Genomic DNA, 20,876 nt, shown 5'->3' with positions numbered 1-20,876 from the left:
ACTGAACTCTTTCCCACATGGCAGTATTTGACCACAAAGCTAACCTTTTCAGGAGAAAGGGAAGATGGAAAATGATGGTCCAATATATCTGAGCCTAAAGTAGGACCTGCTTTTTTTTTTTTTTTTTTTTTTTTTTTTCTTTTAATTAATATTTTCTCTCTCCATTAAAAGCATAGATGGAAGCTTAGTTCTGTCTTTAAATGTATCCAGGTTAGTTCCATTTCATCAGAGTTAGTGGAAAAATTCTCAAAAAGAGCATGGTGCTGAAGTGACATATTTATGAGGTGAAAAATTCAGTGGAGAGACTATCACAGGGATTTCTGTTTATTAGGTAAGTGTTCTCAAGCTCTCATGACACCTGACATTCAGGTCCCACTCGAGGGAAACACCCCAATTCAGAATTGTGCACTTCTGACTATTACAAGAAATCAGTTTACCAAGTTCTACATTCAAGATAAGCCTTTTTTATTGTCCTTCTTGGACTCAAAATCCCAAGAGACTTCAGCAGGTGTTTGTTTCATATACGCCAGGAGCTTCTTTATATTAAATCCAGAGGGAAAGATCATAATATAGCCAAAATCAAGACATTGTATCAAATAGTCTTGCTGGGAAAATGCCAGTGTTCTAAGAAATATTTTAGTGATGTAACCCAGAATTATGTGTTAATAAGTAAACATAAAACGAATTGGATTGGATTTAAGATGTTTGGCAGCACAAGGGCTTTGAATAGCACAGATAAACTTCCCTGTCATGTTTTGATTTACTAGAATAAATGAGGACATTTGTTATTTAAAGTAGTTTTAAGGAGCAGTTTTGTAGCACAGTTAAGTTTAGATGTGGTTTCTATGTGCAGCTTCTACAGCAATGTCTTCTCATGCCTGCACATGTGTGGCCACTATTGACTTTCAGTGAAAGTACCATCTGTGTACTTGTGAGGCACCATTTGGTTTATGCACATCATATTACCATAGTTAGGGTCGTGTGCTACAAGGTTCTAGGCATCAGGAGAATTGAGGCCATTCAGCATCTTGCAAGAGAAAGAAAGTGCTAAAAATGAAAAGGTACTTTTTTTTTTTTTTTTTTTTTTTTTTTTTTTCCAAATAGCAGGTAGTAAATCTGTGTTGGAGAAAAAGCCCTACTCCCCTTGTATTCAGAACAGTCCGAGATCACCCACACCATCCTTAGATATGCTACATAAAATATGCAAGCATATTTGCATGCTTAACACTTGAATGCAAAGAAGGCTATAGCAAACATTTATAGGCGCTGCAGTGCAGAAGTGTGAACAAATTCTAACCCCACAATCTACTTTAATGACCCTTTTCATGTCAGTTGACATTTCTTGTTCTATTTCTTCATTTTACAGTGCTGCAAATTTTTTCACATCACTTACATTAGTGCAAATGTTATTTACTGCAACAGTTTGTTTTTGTGAGAGAAGCATCATCATTCTCATACATTTGTAACCCTATTTTCTAACTTGTCTGTGCTTGCAAAAACAAAAATAGAAACTGTCCCTTTGTTTTTATTACCAAGAAGACCGACAGTACTATGCTGCTCACAGGTGAAGAGAAAAGTTAAAGAGATGACTGAAAATCTTGTTAAAAGAGATGGAGCACAAGTAAATATTTTCTAGTGGAAAAAGTCCCTGGGAAACAAAGATTTCAAAGGAGTTTAGTCGGTCATAAAGAAAGTACTCCTTTCTAATGCAAGATGATATTTTCAGCAGAAGTACATTACGATGGTTGGTGAAGAGATTTTATATCTGTATTACTTAGCAGAATTTGATTTTATGTAAACAGGTGCTAAACACATATCATATACTGTTTACTACATGTTTTTGGATAAAACTGATGAATAAATCTCTTGAGTCTGATTCTGATCTCCTATCAGGTTCACACTGGTATCAACAGAGCTATTGATCTTTTTTTGCCACTGTGGGAATTAACAGAAACACAGTCATATAGTCGTGGCCAGAGGTCTGGAAAAAAAATGATAAAGTTTCAGACAGAAGCTAAAGTCATTCTATTGCCTGTATTTCAATTATCTTGGCTTTCACAGCTGTATTTGGAGTCCTCTTGTTTTCCATTACTTTTAATGGCTTGCAGTCTGGTAGTAAGGAAAACCCTGTGTAGTCCACTGGCCTGATGTTAGGTCTACCTGGGCATCCCTGATGTAGTGCAGCAGAGCGGTGCAGATGGTGAAGTTATAGGAAAATATGAGTACATTACCAAGGAGTGTCTGTATGCATGCACATGAAGCTACTAGAGCTCTACTTCCCTGAGACATAGGGCATTCTTGGGTCTACCTTGCAAGCTTGTATTTCAACAGTTTCTCTGATATTGTTCAGATCATGTCAAAGGTGTGAACATATCATGGATACCTTATTCATACATCACTTGCCTCTTGCCCTGGCACATCCACGTGATCCAGTACCATAAACTAGTCCATCATTTTTTAAGTGGCAAAGCACTAGTAGCTCTATCTGCATGCATACAGACACTCCTTTGTACCATACTCATATTTTCCTATAACTTCACCATAAGACTTAGTTATATGCACTTCCAGCAGGAACAGAAATTTGCATATTGCAGCTTACTGAAATAATTTTAGACTCTTCTTCTTCTCTGTTAACATATTTTCCCTATATAGTTTTAACGAGTGCAATTTCTTGTAACTATGTTGCAACTCAGTAAGAAGAAAAGATTCTTTAAGAGGAAGATAAAAGCTACTGCATAAATGATTAATCTGCACAAATGTTTATCATCTGGAATATCATCTGCTTTTCCTTTTTTTTTTTTTTTTTCAAAAAAAAAAAACAAACTTTCAGTACAAACAGATGTCTAAGGAATCCCCCTTTTTCATAATTTCCAGCAACATGTTATAGATATTCTATGTGCAGTCTATGGAAGAAAAGCAAAATCAACTTTTGGCAGGTTCAGTGTATCAAGTTCATAAACTTTACTGTGTCTGTCTTGTCCAAGATTAGAGACAACCTGCCCCAAGTCAGTTTCCCATTTGCACTTAATTAAAGAGTTCATTTTAGAGGTCAATGAAAAATAGCAGAGTACGTTTTCATAATAACTCTCCTCACAATAAAATTATTTCTCAGGCACTCATCCAATTTTCTCTGGAACAAGGGCAAGAAAAGTGGGGACACAAAATAGAGTTATTGGATACCTTATCTGGAACTACCCAACATGTTGTCCATTATCCAAGGAACACATAGTACATTCTGGATCTGAGGAAAGAAGCCAAACATTGCATCTTTTCAGACCATTTTCCTAACTGTACCGCTTCATTTTCTTCTAATAACTGGGATAGAGATTTTGAAAATATTTTGAAAGGTGGGAGGCAGTCTGCACATGGAGTTCCTCAGTATCCCCTTACATACATTTTCATGGCTGCAGATAACAAGGTGGCCCTATGGGAAATACCAGAGGGGTGGTTGAGTTCATGAGGAAACAGCAGTGAAGAAGTGTTTCATGCATGTTCACAGCATGAAACACAGCAGTGAAGCGGTGAATAGCAGAAGGGCTGTGTTTCATGCTGTGTTAGGTTGGTGCCATCACTTGGAGGAGGAGGAGTACCTCAAATAATGTCCATCAGCCACACCATGAGGTTCCTTCAGAGGCACTTGCAGCATGGATTTGCTACTATTAAGCAGCTGGGTGAGTGGCCAAGTTAGGATCCATGCCTGCACTTCTCTAAAAATCTAACAGATCCTGGGTTTTGAGCTGATATCAGCTCTAACTTTCAAGTTTACTTGAAGCTTGTCTGAATAAAAGCTATTTTGCAGAGTATGAAATAATTTCTCTGAAGATGTTCCCAGCACTTCTTGGTCATCCAGATTCCAACAAACATCCAGGGAGTAGCAAAACCAGCAGGGTGCAGGGGCTTAACATGAAGGACTTGGAATCTGATGTGTGTTTGGGGTAAGGAAGAAGATGTGTTTGTATTTTATTATAACCAGTGATCAACTGGTTACAGGTTCTCATTTGTTAAAGTATCACTTCTTCGAAGAAAATATGGCCAGGTAGGTATGATTTTAATTTCTACAAAGAAACAAGGAACAAACAGGCCGAGAAAAGCCTTTAGACTGCTGGACAACCAAAATCTCTAGCAAAAAGTAGGTTATAATTTTCATATGTCCTGCTTTTCGACCTATGATTTTTTGGCATTACCGGAGATGTATTCAACACACATGTTTGTGTTCTCCTGTGTAGAAAAATTTATGCCTTCTCAGACAATCTCCACACTATCCAGATTACTTTTACTAAGTCTGGTGCCTGGCCTCCCACCTCTGAAAATGCACGTATAGCAAAAAATACCTGACTTCTTGTTTAAAGTTTCAGGCACTCAGGATATTTTGGCCTTACATCCCCAAGGCAAATTCTGGGAGCTGAAGTTCAAACGAGGGACAGCTCATTGGATGAGGACAAAGATCACAACAAAACACATTTTGTTTGAGTTTTTCATTTTAGATGTCTTGTTTTCATTGACTGGGGGAAAGGTGCCTTATTTTCCATCTGATGTCCTTGCTTTTGGGTAATGAGTGTCTCTAAAAGATTGTAGTATGATGTCAATGCTGATGACCAACTTTGTAAGGAATGGACAGCACTCATCTCAATACACTTAAGGAGCTGCTGACCAAAAGCCCAAGTCTTTTGCTTTTTAAACTATTTATTCTCGAGTGTAACATGAACATGTTCAGCCTGCAGAAGAGAAGGCTCCAGGGAGACCTTTATAGCACCCTTCCAGTACCTAAAGGGGAACTAAGAGAAAGCTGGAGAGGGATTCTATCAAGGGAGCATAGTAATAGGACAAATAGTAATGGCTTTAAACTAAAAGGTAGATTTAAATTAGCTATAAGGAAGAAATTCTTTATTCAGAGGGTGGTGAGGAGAAGTTGTGGATGCCCCATCCTTGGAACATGGGGGTACCCACAACTTCCCCAACCATCCCCAGGTTGAATGGGGCTTAGAGGAAACTGGTCTAGTGGAAGGTGACCCCGCCCATGCCAGGGCAGTTGGAACCAGATGAACTTTAAGGTTCCTTCCAACCCAGGCCATTCTATGATTCCATGATTCTATATTGTAAATTTTCTTGTCATCTTAGATGTTATTCTTTTCTAAAAAGTTAGCTTTTGTGTCCTAGAAAGCATGGATCTTACTTCACTTTTATCCTCATTATTTATTTCATTACAAAGACCCCAGTTGAAAGTCCCAGTTGCCTAGAAACATAGACATGTGTAACTTGGACCACTGTCAGTATCCTGCCTGACAATGTTTTGCTGTAAGACAGAGACAAAAATATACTGAAATTCAGCAACTTGCAAAGTCCTTTTAGAGTAATTACTTAGGAACAAAAGCTTCCTAATAAACTGTGGTCAGAGGACCTTATTTTTTTTTATTTTTTATCTTTTTCAGTCTAGACAGACCATAACTGTTGTAGGTGCTTTCCTAAATCAGATATATATATATATATATATATTTTTGGCTCACCATCATCCTTCTGAAGAGAGGAAGAAAGATGCAGACTGGTTCAAATCATCTTGCAACACTGTATCACATTTCAGATCATTTACACTCACAGGCATGTCAAGAAAACAGACATTTCAAATTGATCAATGCAGTAATTGAAACAGCAAGAAGAACTGGGGGTTATTTTGTCAGCAATAGCTTTCTTTATGAGACTGAACAGTGATGCCTTAAAATGGGATGTATCCAGGGAAAGCAAGCTTCCTGAAAATGTTGTAGCCATTACTTTAAAATAATATTATTTAGCCTTCATGGTCTATCCCTTGTGGGTTTTCAATTCCCTAGCACACTTTCTTTCCAACACATCTTTGATCCTGGTCTCAAAAACCTGACATTTTTATTTTGCAGAAACTGGATATACAATGGACTAGTCAAGAATAAGGGCCAGATGCCCTAAATTGGTACTGCTCCATTGCCCTCCATACTGATTTACAGAAGACAAGGATCTGGCTGAAACCCTTCCAAAGCCTTGACTGCTTTGCTTTGCTGTTTCTTGTAAACACTTATTTCATTTTTAGTCTCACTTCCTAAGGAAATGGAGTTTATGCAATCACGTTCTTTGAGTGTGCACGCACACACGTGCGTGAGTGTATGAGTGAGAATTTGTTCTTTCCCTCAACCACTTTTGAACCTGGAAGGTAGGCTCAACCAGGCTGGAGAAGGCAGGATATTTAAACAAAACTATACTCCTGCATTCTGTATGACAATGATCTTTCTATCCTGTATACTGTATCAAGTGCACCCTCAGTAAGTTTGCTGACAACACCGAGTTAGGCATGAGTGTTGATCTGCTTGAGGGTAGGAAGGCCCTGCAGAGGGATCTGGATAGGCTGGTCTGATGGGTTGAAGCCAACTGTATGAAGTTCAACAAGGCTAAGTTCTGGTCCTCTTGGAGATACATGCTTTCCCAGTTGGGTTTCCCCCATCAAAACTTGAGCAGCCAAAGCTCAGATCATCCCAGTTTAACCAGACTAGTGTTTCTAAAGAGCTTAGTCAGTCCTGTTTTGTCTATTTACTTCAGAGTCTACCTATGCTAACCATCTAATGCGGTCAAAACCTTTAACCTTCAACTAAAATTAATAAGATTAGCATCACCACTGGAGTTGCTCTTTTTCCTTCAGCTGCTGAGCAAAACAAAATCAAGCACAGAATTTCCCATGGCTTTGTAATTCAGTTGCACTCATTTTGTTCTGCTCTTGCCAAGAGTCTCAGGCAGAGAGATCAGAGGTCAGAGGGAAAGTTATTGATGCTAATTTACAAACAACATCATGAAACTATCCTCATTAATCCTATAAAAAAGCAACATGATAAAATTATACCTGCTTCACAGCTGAATCTTTGTGACAAATGAAGTGATGATTGTGTTTGAGGTGTATAGAGGTAGCAGGCTTCATTGCTTAATGGAGCGATGTATTTAGCAAGAATGAAAGAGAACTCCAAAGACAATTATGTGTAAAAATGTCTAACCATTTGCCAAAACAAATAAATATCACATTTTTCAAACAAACAAACAAACAAAAATCAACCCAACCCAACCCCAAATTAACCAACCATTAGACAAAATAAAATAAAATAAAATAAAATGAAATAAAATTAAAAAAAGAAAAACTGTTAGTTAAGCTTTGTTTGATAAACATGGGACAGGGAAGTTATGAAAAAAAAGACAAAAGTCAAATGGAAATCTAAGATACATTTAAAATAAATATGACTTGGAAATGAACAGTAATCTGATATGCAAATAATGTATTTAAGAGATTCAAAAAGCTGTGGGGAGAAAAGTGATTTTTTTTTCATTGAAAACAGGAAGGGAGGTGATGCTCAACAATCATTTTTGTTTACTTTATGAGATAATTTTTGCAAGGAAAAGAAGCATCAAGAGCATACTTTGCACCCTGACGTGCAGTGGTGCAGAAGGTTCTTTTCCTGTGTGTGAGTTAGGCCCTCTCTGTAAGAAACAGCAGGTAATGACAAATGAAACCAAGTATACTTCACATCCTGAAGTGCTTTGCTGAATTGGGAATCAGCATCTTATGGAAACAACCTCTGGATCACATGTATTTTTTTAACCTATGGACACCATTAAGTTAAGACTGAAGCACAAATTTGTCCACTTCTAGTGACTGCCTGATAAGGAGAAAGATGGACAGTGGCCAGATAGCCAGAATGTGATCATGCACTTCCCCCCCATTGATTTAAGCAAAATGCAAACAGATCTTTCTCTTGCATAGCAAGGCTTGCCGAATGCTTATGGTGACCTCATCCATGTGCAGTTATTTTGGCAGACAGTAAAAACTTTTTAAAAGGGCCAACAAGAACAGTTTTATGAGGCTGTTTGTGAATTAGTATCATTCTTTTGCCCTTTGCCCTCTGGTCTACTTCTTAGTTTGGTCTCCTTGTCAAGTGTTGGACAAAAGGAGCTCAAGTCAGCATAAAACCCTGGGAAGTGCTGTGACTGCCTTTGCTCCTTGCTCCAGCCATAAGTCTTCAGCTGGTTGATTGGTACAGCTTTGTGGGTGGAGCTACGCGTGTTAATAGCAGATGAAGATGTAGCCCTTCAAAGTGTGATGCTAGTTTATGAACGCTGATGGTCCTCTATTATTTGACAAGAACACAGACACAAAGATGAAAACATTCAATCCATACCACCAAGCCATGTCAGGTAAAACCTGACTGAAAGGTTCTTTTCTGTCTGTAGGCACCCAATACATTTATAGAAGTTTTGTCATTCTCACTGTACAGAAAGGGAAACTGAGGCAAAGGGAGCTGAAGTGACTTGTTCACCCTGATCTGTATGAGTGCAGTTCCTATATCAGAAAGAACAAAAAAGTTTCAAAACAAAACTGAATGCAGACAAAACCTCCAAACAATTATCCTGTAATAATACAGAAATTTGGAGGAGAAATGTAGTAATTATGTCATCTGGACATACTTAGGACCTGCATGAGGAAGGAATAACTAATGTGAGTTTTTGCCTCACCTGAGGTGGGTGCTGAGAAACCCCATGTCACTTCCTTATTTAATTTGCTCTGGATTTTCTGAGGAACCTTCAGGATCTCCGTTGGTCTGGCACCTCAAACTTTGTTAGACCTTAAAGGTCTGTGCACCAAATTACTTGAGGATGTGGGTATTCACAACCCTGAACCTCATCTCCCCATGTGTGTAATGGAGTTAGTTACACTGCTGTACCTTATAGGCATGTCATGAGTTTAAGTATATTAAAATACATTTTGGAGATTAGATCTGAGATGTAAAAAATGAACCTTGAATTGATAAGAAATTTTCTGAAGTGGAAGCACAAGCTGCCACAGGTGGGCCGTGATCGTTGTATATTTAAGGGTCTTTTGTTAGCAATTATGTGAAAGCTTGCTAACAATGAAGGGTTCTTTGTTGTGACTAAGTCCCTTAGGAAACAATAAGAATATTCCTCCAGATTATCCAGATTGCTTGGACCAGCAAAACTGAATTATAACTTGTACAATTTTGATGAACAAGCTTTCTTGCAAGATGTCTAATGCTTCCAGGAAGAGGAAACAAACTGACTTTCTCCTGCTGTTCTGGTTCTGCAAAGCAAAGCAAATGGCATAGCAAAAATGATAGCTTGCATAGCAAAACACACTGCATAGAAAAATCTGCTGCAAAACTCCTAGATTTGCTGAAAGCACTATTTAGATGAGAAAAGATAGGACTTGAGTGAGTTAAAAATACACTGAAGAATGCAATTAGGGCAATGTTATTCATTTTGATATTAAGCAAGATTCATTTGACAGTAACACCATATGCTCAGTGGTGCTGTCCACAAGACGTCAATTCCATTTTGCAACAACTCTTGAAGTTCAAAAATTGTTTTCATTCAGCTTTGGAATAAAAACAAAAAAGCCTTTCAGTTCTTTATAGAATGGAATTGGACTGAAATGGCTGATTTCAGATAAAAAACTCAGCCTTTGCTTTTGTGAGGTCTTTTTGCTTCTAATGTATTCCTTAGTCACCCAACAGTCAGAGCTCCGGGAGAAAGCAAGGGAGGGCAGAGATAATCTGCAAGTTTTCAGAGGCCCTGATATAATTTAGTAGCATTGCTACTACTACTCTTACTTAGCTCTTGATACTCTTGAGAGGTTTTGTGCTGAGAATGAATGATTGTGGTATGCAAGCTTTGTCAAGGATGAGACTGGAGCCTTTTTGTGATGGGCAAGAGAGAAGCTGGAGATTTTTGACAACAGGAAAGCTTTGGAAGCAACTGAAGTGAGAAGAGCAAAAGTTTGGTGCTCCTGCTAAAATGTCCATCATTGTGTACTTCTTACAATACCAGTGCTCAGAAACATCAGGATAGTTTTAAAATTCAGTGGCTTAGAGAGACACAGTCTTATTCTCTCCTCCAGAAGTTTTCTTTCACAGTGATTTAAAAAAAAAAAAAAAAAAAAAAAAAAAAAAAGTATTCTTTCTCATTGATGTTTGAAAGCCTGGGTTTTCATTCAAAAATACCCCCAAACCTGAAGATTTTCTGAAGGGGAGAGAGAGCAAGAGAGGGAAGAGAGAGAGAGGAAAGTTTAAATTAGGAAATGCTGCTATGACACCTTGTGGGGATTAGTGGCCTCAGGTATTCATTTGCACGAATGGCTGTATGAGCACATTTCTGGCTGAATGGCATTGGCTGTTGTGCACTCCCCCTAAGCTGCGTGGCTCTCCTCTCTCCATGAGCCATCACGGTGCACTGTGACTGTCCTCACCCTGATAGACACTGGGAGCTCACGCTTGTCTGGGGCATCTGCATCCTTCACAAGCATGAGGCAGCCCAGTTGCTGTTCCCATGGAGTACCACTGTAGCATTTCTGAACTGAATTGCTGTTTTTAGCCAAAACGTTCTGGTTCTGAGGATTTTTAACTCTTCAATGAGAAGTTAAAAGACTTGGCAGAAAACACACAAGAATTGTTAAAGTACAGCATTCTACTGAAAAAAAAATGCTTGAGAGAAATATATTTTTAACCAACTCTAACAAAAGAGCTCTTCCTAAACATATCTGAGAGCACTGCAAGAAACTAGGCATCACCACGACGAGAATTTGCTAATTCTTGTAGAAGCCACGTGTCACAAACAAGACGTGAGCTCTTTGGCCTCTCAGTGCAGTCCTCTGGCTGCAGGGTCCTGCTCTGCCCCTACTGTGCTGCTCTGCTCTTGAACAGAGAGCCCTGCTCTCTGGTGTACGCACACACACACACTGACAAGGTTACAGCCAGGACAATTTGACACGCCTGGCTTTAGCTGTCTCAAAATCAGGCACATATGGTTAATAGGAGACAGCACCACTGGAAGAGCTGCATTTGATTTGAATTGGCAGGTGACAGGAGCAGAAATATTTGGCAAGAAAGAACCTTCTGATGGTTCAGTGTGTGTATTGCTTCTGTTTTGAGTTTCTCAAAAAAGCACATAGGCAAAGGCAGATGGCTGCATGGCTTCTGCACTGTACTCCTTCCCGACACAGAGCTAGGATGCCTGCCACAAGGGCATTAGGTCAGCCCTTGCAGATGCAGAGGAGTGAAAACTCTGTGGGATGGTGGAGAATGTGTATGTGTGTGTCCTTACACTGCCCAATAAACATGTTCATCCAATTAAGAGGAATAATGATTCATTTACAAAACAGGTACTAAAATAATACTCATTTAAGACAATCACTGCTACTTCCTTAGCTTTTCACTTCATTGCTGCTTATGCGAGTAAAAACAACAAACTAAATGGAGACCTTATGGGCACCAGGGACCAATTAATGACACGTGACTTCCTCTCAGGCTTCCATGAAAATAACTGTATTATAATGGTCTGTGATATTAATATCATCTTTGGGAAAGTCAGGCAGCAGCTCCATAGGGAAGGATGTAGCATGAGCAAGCACTCTGGAATGTGCAGTATTTGACAGAAGAGAAGTGGTGTCTCTCTATAAGTTGCATCTCTTCTTGCTATTGAAACAAAAAAGTAAGTTGGGAAAACAGAAATGACTGGGATAATCTCAGAAGGTTTTTTTTTTTTTTTTTTTTTTTTTTTTTTTTTTTCCAGGGGAATACCTTTCCAGTATCTGAATTGAATAAATTTCAGAGCCTCTCTACTTTTAAGACAATGCTCATCAATCTACAGGCTTAATGTAGGGATTACATTCTTAGATGAGTTCAGGAACCTAAATGTTCAGGAACCAGCACTCTGGCAGATGTAACTGTGCTGCCTCTAGGCCCTATTGCTCACAAAGCTACATGGAGATTGTTTTACAAGAACCTATCTTGCTTCTTAGACTGGCCTGGCTGGTATGAAACATAGTTCTGCTATTTTAAACTGCCGCTGCACTGGGATGTGCAAGAGGTGGAAGTTATTGGTCTCCTTATTCTGGTGATATAACACAGAAGAGCCATAGGTGAGAACCATGGATGCCCATGGAGACACGCAGCAGCAAGATGGGTGATTGGTGGGGAAAGCAGCAGCCACAGCAGCCATCCAGCCCACGTCTCCACTGCTGATCCATGTACCTGAGTGTAAAGGAAATCTAAAATGTTTAATGTGAATGCCAAGGTGAGAAGTAGAAAGGGTATGAGGAAAGCAAGTGGGAGGAGGACCTGGTTTAATGTCTTTTATGATGACCTTGTCCTCAATTTCTGCACCCCTGTGGTAGGAACGGTAACTCCAAAGGTGCATGTTAGTAAGCAAGGACAGGCAGGATGGAGGCAGTCTAATAGCCGAGCCTGAAGTGGGTTAACTGAAAAAGTGAATTGGAATAGCATCACGTTTGGCAGAGTGATTTGGGTTAGAGGTTCAGTTCAGCTCAGCCCTGAAAAGTTCAGATGCTGGTTAAACTGGATAAACTTTTGACCCTTTTTCCATGTAGGAATCAGACTAGAATCACACAAACACAGACTCTCTCATGAGCTTTCTGATACTGCTTCTTTTTGACTGAGCCAGTAATAGAAGAACAGATTTCCTCACGATACTCCTGTATTTCTGCTTCCAAACTCAACCAGTTTTTCCTCCCTTTTCTTTTCCAGACCAGAGAAGTTTTTCATTCTATTCCATTTAAGGGCTGGATAATAACTGAGGGCAGGTTCAGGTTTATTCTGATAGATTTTTGCATCTCTGGGGATGACTGTCATCTTTGCTGGCCTTTTTCCCATCCAATGTTAAACAGTTTCATTAACAACCAGAGAATTAGTCAGTCCAAAGACAGAGTCTGTATTTTCTAAACTTCAACCACTGTTGTCCTCCTGACTGCAGACACCTGACCCCAGGCAGCTTTGCACTAGTTGTCCCTCTATTTTTTTACTCTTCTTCCTCTGACCATCTTCATTTAATGACTGCCAGCCAACTTTGCTTGCTCTTCATGTCTCCTGCTCCTTTCTCTGTGCCCCTGAGCCCTCTCTCCTCATGACTCATGAGCAGCAGTTCCCATCAGTTGTATGCACTTTCCTTCCACCCCCTGCCCCATTGCTGGCTATAAAGGGGAAGAGAGAAATATCTTCCGAAAATATCAGCACTTTCTTCCAGCCCACTCGCATCATCTGTTTGCTGATTCCTCTCCTGTAGCCTGTGACCTCAGCAGTGCAGGAGTTTTAGTTCTGTTTTCTTCATTGGGTTGATTACATTGTCAGCACTTAAAATAAATAGGAATTAATAACAGTAAAATTAATCAACACTTGGGAGCATAACCACCCATAGGATTGATGGAGGCAACTCTTAGGTGATAATTAGAACCAGCCTGAAACTTTTTTTCAAAACTTAAATGTAAATTTCCTCCATGTTAAAAACCACACATTAAAACACCCTCCCACAGCATGCAACTTTCCTTGTTCTTTTTTATATCCTCACAGCTTGGCAGGTCCTGTATTGGCCGCAAAAAACAAACAAGAGCATCCAACCCTCACCAAATATTGCTTTCACATATTTCTGGCTCATCCAAACTTAGAAAGCACCAGAAATACAACTAAGCCAGAGCTAAGGAAATTCTCAAGCCTATTTTTTTTTCAGGCCCAAGAGGTGAAGGAAATATATTTGAGCTCTGGGATTCTTTTTCCAAATGGAAACCAGTGTGGTTTCTCTGCCAGGGAGTGCTGCGGCAGCCGGGTCTGTGTGCTAATACGAGCATCCCCGCGCTGCTGTGCTCACCTACACGGCGAGTACAGGGTCGAAGCTGAGGTGGGGGAACTACGCCCGTCACCATGCAGTGCACCCATCGCTGTAGCCAGAGACCAAATTCTTCTCTGTTGTAACAGTAATTTAGTAATTTTCCCAAGCTACCTTTGCCTTCAGAGGAACCCAAGTTATTCAAGTACACAAAGGACCAGATTCATCTAAGGGGGTTCACTCCACAGAGGCCAGGTGTAAGGACCTAAAATGGCTGTCATGTTGCGTTTCCAGATCATTCTCCTGCCGTTCTTCTTGCTCTCTTTTCTCCTTTTGGATTATAAAGGACAAGCATCTGTGTTGCTGCCGTGGACTGGGCAGGAGGGTGCTGAGATCCCGCAGGCAGGAGCGAGATGTGAGCGCCTCAGCTCAGGAAACAAGTGTAGCGACTTTGCAGTTGTGTGGGGAGCAGCGTCTTCAGAGCGACTTGGTGTTGTGGCTTTGATGATTTCTTCAGACACTGTAACTAGACTGACAAATTGACTTTCAAGTGAAAGGTCATTGAAAAGGATTGCGGATAAAAGCATCTGGATTTACAATTAAAAAGCTACAGAAGTTCAGTTTACAGCTCTACTGGGTTCTGTGCGTAGGAGTTTCTATCATATAATTTGGCAGCTTCTTCTGCCTTCTGATTGGGATTGTAGAAAATAAAAATTCCTTGTGGTTTCTTTATTTTTTTTTTTTTTTTTTTTTTTTTTTTTTTTTAAACACAGTGGAGAGTTGTGGTGTTTTGGCAAGTCTGATACAAAGAAATATTGTACTGGCATTGTCTCAGATTGTAGGTGACCTCAGGCCTGAACTATACGGGGGAAAAATGGGTCTCTGTTGAATACAGTGCACATGTGCTTGAATCAGATTATAGACAGAGTGTGAAAAGCAGAGTGTACACACAGTACATATAATGCTGATGCTGTGGGCTTAAATGCAATGTCTGATTCTCATCTCATCCCAGCGGTGTAAGTCAGGAGCAGCCTTGAGGCACTAAGGCTCACGCGACTCTGGTGTCTGAGGATCCTGCTGTCATCCCAACCTCTCCATAAGCCCACAGCCAGAGAGCATTTGCAAGGCTGCTAGGTGGCTGAGGTTACTTAACACATGCACACACACGCGATGTGTCTCCAGTGGGCTGCTGCCTTTCTGAGTGTTTGTGAGGGGACGCTTCCTTTTTTTCTTCTCCCCCTTTTGGGAACCAGGATGGGAGCTTCAGTCCTTGAAACCATTCAAGGCAGGCTGCGCGTGCAGAAAGGATCCCTCTCCCTGTGCCTCCCTGGCACTCGCTCCTCCCTTCCCCTTCTTTGTGGGACATAAACCTAAGCTAAATAGAGATTTGTCCCTATCAATATCAACTTGACTGATTTCCCTTTTCCTGACTTCTCTAATCCTGTGGTAGATTTTCTGTGACATTTGTTTCCGGTAGCAGATTCATATGAATGCTCACCCTCAAAACAGTACATTTCCAAATGTCTATTAAAAAACAAAACAATGTGGTCAAAGAAAATAAAGGGGGATGTTTTTCTCCACAGTTTAATTTCTGCAGCATCCGGTATTTTTTTTTTCTACTTGAAAAAGTAGTTGTGTTCCAGTATGTAGGGGTTTCCTTTTGTAAGAAAACAGACTCAGTAGGGCTATTATGTCAAGCTGTTCATTAGGTTTCCTTGCACTGCCTTTTCTGCAGAAACTGATCACTAAATATTCCTCAGAGGGAAGATGCCATCCACCGCTGCTCTAAAGCTCAGACTGCAGCTGCCCACAGAAGCCTGTTGATCTTCAGGCTGGTACTGATGGTGGGGCCGAGTCATTGACTTCCCTCTCTCCATCAAAAGGTTGCTTTGTCCCCAAGGAAGACACCAGTCAGCTCAGAGTTTGCTTCCGGGTGCCTTTCCTGGCCCTTCTGTGATGGACACAATTACATGGGCAGAGTTCTTAAGGAAACATAGAATCACTTAGGTTGGAGAAGACCCTTAAGACCATCAGGTCCAACCATCCCATGCTGCAGGGTGAGAGCTGACCTGAGCATGTTGGAAGCTCACAGAGTTACCAAAGGAGGATGGAGTGAGAGGAATCACCTCTGTACTGATGGCAGAGGAAATCTGGACAAGGAGCCTCTACAGCGAGGGTGGAAGGAACCTGCCTGCCTCAGCTTCCTGTCTGAAAAATAGGTACAATGCTCCTCTCCCTTTTTGTCTCTCCCTTTAAATCATCCACATTGCACAACATGAATTACATCTGCGCTACACACAAACTAAATGAGAGGGAGGGACTAATGACAAATTCTGAAATGTAAGCAAAGAGCTAAGCACTGGGTACGTTGTTGTTTCTTTCTTTCTTTAGCTCTTTGTGTCCTGGCATGGTGGAGGAACAAGCTCTCTGCTCCCGTGTGGAAAAGACCCAAGGGAAGTGTGTGTGGGGGGAACAGACAGATGGACAGACAAACAGACATATACGAGGTTTCCACCACACACCCAGTGAATGACAGAAAATACAGCCCCGAGACAAGGAAAGCAAAGGAACCTTGTGGTTTCTGAGGGTAGCTTTGCTGCACATCCTCCTCTCTGCCAGCTTATCTTACACAAACACTGACTGAGTCCAGTTTTCTAAGGGAATCATTAGCCAAATATCACATTTCTGCTCTAAAATGGCATTGCTGGGAAAAGGATACTGACACACAAACCCTCCTACAACCACTGCCAGTTGTAAACCCACCCTATCCTCAGTCTGACACACTCCTTGGCAGGTTGCAGATGAGCTTCAGCACTTAACGCTGGGGTTGATCCTCCTGGGCGTGTAGTTGCAAAGGTCCCAGCTGCACCCCAGAGTGGTACTAGCATCGGGGTTTGTCCATGAGGCTGGCTTAGGATAGGTGGCAATGAGACTGCTATTTTTATCTCCACTCCACAGCTCTGTATGTGTAGATTAAAATTATTGTTGCTATACAGTGCTATACTGTAAGACCATGGTGATGTTTTCATTGAAGACCCCAAATACAAGCAAAAATCACAGTGACTTCAGCAAAAGGAGTTGTGTGGGTTTGTGAATTGCCCAAGGAGCTGCTAGTTTGCCCCTGGCAGTTTTCAACAGGCTTTGGTGGTGGTGGACCTGCACTGTGAATGGGACATGTGCTGGAGAGGAACATATGCTAGAGGAGGGGCTGGGGTCTGCCTTCTCAACACCCTGCTCTCTCCTTCCCACTGCATTCACGCCTGGGGGTGGGCAGCCCAGGGAAGCACATTCCCCACCTGCAGGAAGAGGGCCACTTAGCAAGCTGGGGAAAGCTGAAGGAATTTGACCATTTGACTGACTTTCAAACTTGACACCTTTTCCATGCAGAAGTAAATTGGAGTATCGCTGAGGTGGACGATTGCTGAGCTTTCTATTTTGGTTCAATTTCTCCCCCTCCCCCTTTTACTAGTTTTCCTTCAACTCCGCTTTCCAATGTCACTGAGTTATTATTATCCAGATCCAAATCTCACAGTTTCTCTGAAGGAGAATGTGTATTAAAATACCAGATTTACCAGAAAACATCTGCAACTTGCAAGCCTATTGTATTACTATTATATGAGCAAGCCATTGTAAATTCTTTTAAGTCTGTAACTTATTTCACGTTTTAACACACTGTGTGCTTTACAACACCATTTCAAAGTTTATGGCCCTTTTTCTTTAGCCGCTTGTTCCAATTGCATCTTATATTTCATCAAATATGGTAAAGAAACCATGAGAATAAATTGATGCTCCATATGAACACCCCTATAAATGGATGTTGCCAAATTGCTGTAAAATGGTTTTCCTTTTTAGCCCTCCAGAATTGTTAGTGGGTTTCTGAGGCCAAAGTCTACAGGGAAAAGTTATGACCATTTAAGGCCTCCAAACTTTATGCTTCAGTACAAAAGGCCTAAGGGCGAGGATTTAAAATGGATGAAGTGGAGAAATTTGCACTTCCTTAAGAAAACACAGAGCATTTCCTTCCGCATGTCAGAAATGAAAACAGAAAATACAAACTAATTTGTCACAAATTTTTCCTTCTCTAACTGCCTCTCCAGGCCTTCTCCTCCTCCCTCCTACCACCACACACCTTATTTTCATGGCTCCCAGCCCCAGTACTGGTGATGGGCGATGCTCTGCGCTCCATTCTGTGTAGAAGGGTGCTGCTGTAATGTCTCCTCGTGTTCACAGCTCACTTCTGCCATCCTCTTCCCCTGCCCAGGCTCACGCTTGCAGACAATCCTTCAGGACATAAGCTCCGCTTGGGGACACTGGCTCAGTGCTGGATGATGGTTCACTGTTTGGCTTTAATTGGGCACTGGTGTAAAACAAACAAAAAAATCACTTGTCATATTTATGAGTTACTGTGAGTTAATAATATGCTGGGATCCATTAGTTAAAGCGCATTTGCTCCAAACATGTGGCCTCAGTTTTTTTTTTTTTTTTTGATTCAAGAAACATTTTTGCAGATGAAATGCTGTTGCCGTTTTTCTCCCAGGCACTCAGTAAGCCTCAGGGAGTTATAGCATCAATTATTTTCCTTCTCATATGCAGAACCAAAAAAAAAAAAAAAAAAAGGAGTGTCCTAGCCAGAGAAGTTGGAGAGTTGGAGTTATTATCCAAAATAAAAATAATGAAAAAGAAAAACATCCAAAAATAAAAAGCTGCATCCAGCTGAATAAATGTAGTCAAAATTGAAAACACAAAAGTCTGCAGAAGATTGTCTTGCAAATAAGACTGGCTGTGCTCTCCCTGTATTTTTAGTTATCTCCTGTCCTGCCTGAGCCAATTCCTTTTCTGTTAGTCTGTCTACTTGAGTCAGTTTTCTTTGACTCTGTTTTGAATGATAAATTCATTTGTACCTTGCAGGTGGATTTGCCTGAACTTAGAGACACCAGAAAAGACTGAAAAGGACAAGCAAATCTAGCATATGAACAGAAACTTATTTTCAGACTCTTGCTTCTGAAATGGTGCTGCATTTATGTGTAATAAAAATCAAGATGTTCATCTTTCTTCTTCTCCACCACGGCAATATTTTTTCAGAGCTGAAGATGTCAAGAGCAGAATTTACCATTCCCTTGATGCCATCTTTTTTTTTTTTTTTTTCCCCCTTCTTTTTCATCACAGCTGCATGGACTCTGGCCAACTCAAACTGCACCTTCGCACTTCACTGCTTAGGACTTTGCTGCACATTCAATTTGACAAGACTTTTATATAGATAACTGATCAGGCAGGCTGAAACTTCAAACTCAATGTCTGCAAGGACTCCAGTACTTTGCACCTCACTACTTTACCCTTACTTAGGCACAGCAAACTTTATAAAAAGCCCCTCCCTCTGATTGCCTGAAACTTAATTTGCACTGTTAAGCCTAGAGGAACAGAGCAAGCTCCACCTGCTCATTGCTTCAGAACGTGTTTTGCCCAACGCTCCTAGGAAACGTCCCTGGAACATTTTCCATATTGTTGCTGCTTTGTTGGTAATAAGTTGTCTTCTATTTTATAAGCTTGAATTAAACAAAAAGCTTCTCCACTGCTGACTCAGCCTCCAAAGCTGCACTTTATATATGTCAAACAACATATATAAATTTATAAGGTGAACAATGGTTGTATTTAAGTACTGATTTAGTAATCATGGACTTCGCTGGCAGTATCCTTTGGAAACTAAATCCATAAATTTTATTAGTATTAAATGTTTCTAATGGGAGTTGACAAATACTTGAACTGAGTTGCTTTTTCTCTGCACTTGGCAAAAGGAAAGGGGAAAAAATTCCTATTACACAATGAGAAATGCATTAATACTAAAACCCATTCATCTCAATTTTGTACAAATATAATTTAAGACCTTTTACAACCATTGGTGAAATTACAATGTGCTGTGGGGAAGTTGCAAAAATTTTATGAGAGTAATAAAATTGTCATTGTAATACCATTATAGGGTGCAGGGACAATATAGATATTTGAATTACCTATTGTCCTTATGCCAGGTTGAAAGGGCTACATGCAGGAATTATAGCATGTAATGGAGACAACTGTTGAAACAAACCAGAGAAATGAAATCCAGGTCCACTTTAGCTGGCCTAAGACAAATCCTCATTAGAAACCCGGACTCAGAATACCCTTCCCACTTGTGTCAACAACAGTGAAATTTAAACAGGTGGACTGTTTTATATTTGTGTCAATGGTAGCACAGAGACCAACTAATTAAGCAGAGATTACATGTAATAAAATTGTGTCACTTCTGAAAAACTGATGTTTTTAGCTTCTGTGACATATTTCCTGGGGTTTGCACTCAAGCTGACATGAAGTAATCATGGAGGTCTCTCTTGTTCATGGCCAAAAAAGCCTCTCAGGTAGTTCATGGCAAACCCAGGAAATCTTACCTGGGATTAAAATGGTGTTAACTTTCCAGAGGTGAAAATTCCTTTCACTGAAGGATACTGTTGCTGAGCTATTTCCAGGGAAAAAGCATTGCCTTCTCCCTGCCTGTCCAGGAGATGAACAAAAGGAAAAAAAAAAAAAAAAAAAGAAGGGAAAACAAGAAAGGCAATTGCAGCCTTGTATACTAGCAGCATTTCACTGGCTGTATTCTAGAGAGTAATAAAAGCACTGAAATAGTTCAAGCATCTGCCCTTGGCTGAGGGACTTGTAATTATACACTATGGACTCCACTCCCTTGGAACAACTGTCTTTGATTCCTATCTCTTCTTTTATTACAGCTGAAATGCAAAACTCCTGATGAAACCATTACATTTCCATGTGAAATTCACAACTATAAGGGGAAACCTCTGCAAAGTTGCCAGACATTTGAAGGGGGGCAGAAACATATGGGCAGAGGTTGTTAAGTTCCCTTCCAAGTTTCAAAGGTCTGACCGCTTGGGGCAGCCTGCTCTGGAGCTTGGGGTTTATTCTCATCCCTTCAGTAAATACTTTGGAATGAGAGTAAGAAAGTTAATTTTATTTCCTGTTTATTAAGAGTTACCATATTGTGAACTCTGCAGTTCGGCTGATCACTCTCCTTAAAATCACTGGCTTCTTAGTCCCCATCAAGATTAAAGGAGACATGGCAAAATCTCCCAGTAAGCATTTCTGAACACACAGTCACTGAGACCTACTGTGCTTTCATTAAGGTTTCCACCCCAGCTTGAGATGACATTGTTCCACTGGTGGAAAAGAGGCAAGGGCCTTGTTTGGACCCTCACAGAGAT

General features: G+C 40.5%; 1 long non-coding RNA gene across 1 annotated transcript in view; it reads right to left on the bottom strand.

Moving 5' to 3' along the window:
• Positions 1-20,163, bottom strand: part of LOC118164957 — a 42,517-nt gene extending 22,354 nt beyond the window's left edge. The window contains exon 1 of the long non-coding RNA XR_004749768.1: positions 20,052-20,163. This is a non-coding gene — a long non-coding RNA (uncharacterized LOC118164957). The remainder of the gene's footprint in view (positions 1-20,051) is intronic.
• Between the last annotated feature and the right edge of the window lie 713 nt (positions 20,164-20,876).

Source organism: Oxyura jamaicensis, chromosome 3 (genome assembly GCF_011077185.1).
Source record: "Oxyura jamaicensis isolate SHBP4307 breed ruddy duck chromosome 3, BPBGC_Ojam_1.0, whole genome shotgun sequence".
Lineage (NCBI taxonomy): Eukaryota > Metazoa > Chordata > Aves > Anseriformes > Anatidae > Oxyura > Oxyura jamaicensis.
Note: the sequence above shows the minus strand (reverse complement) of the source record. Positions and strands in the feature narration are given on the sequence as shown.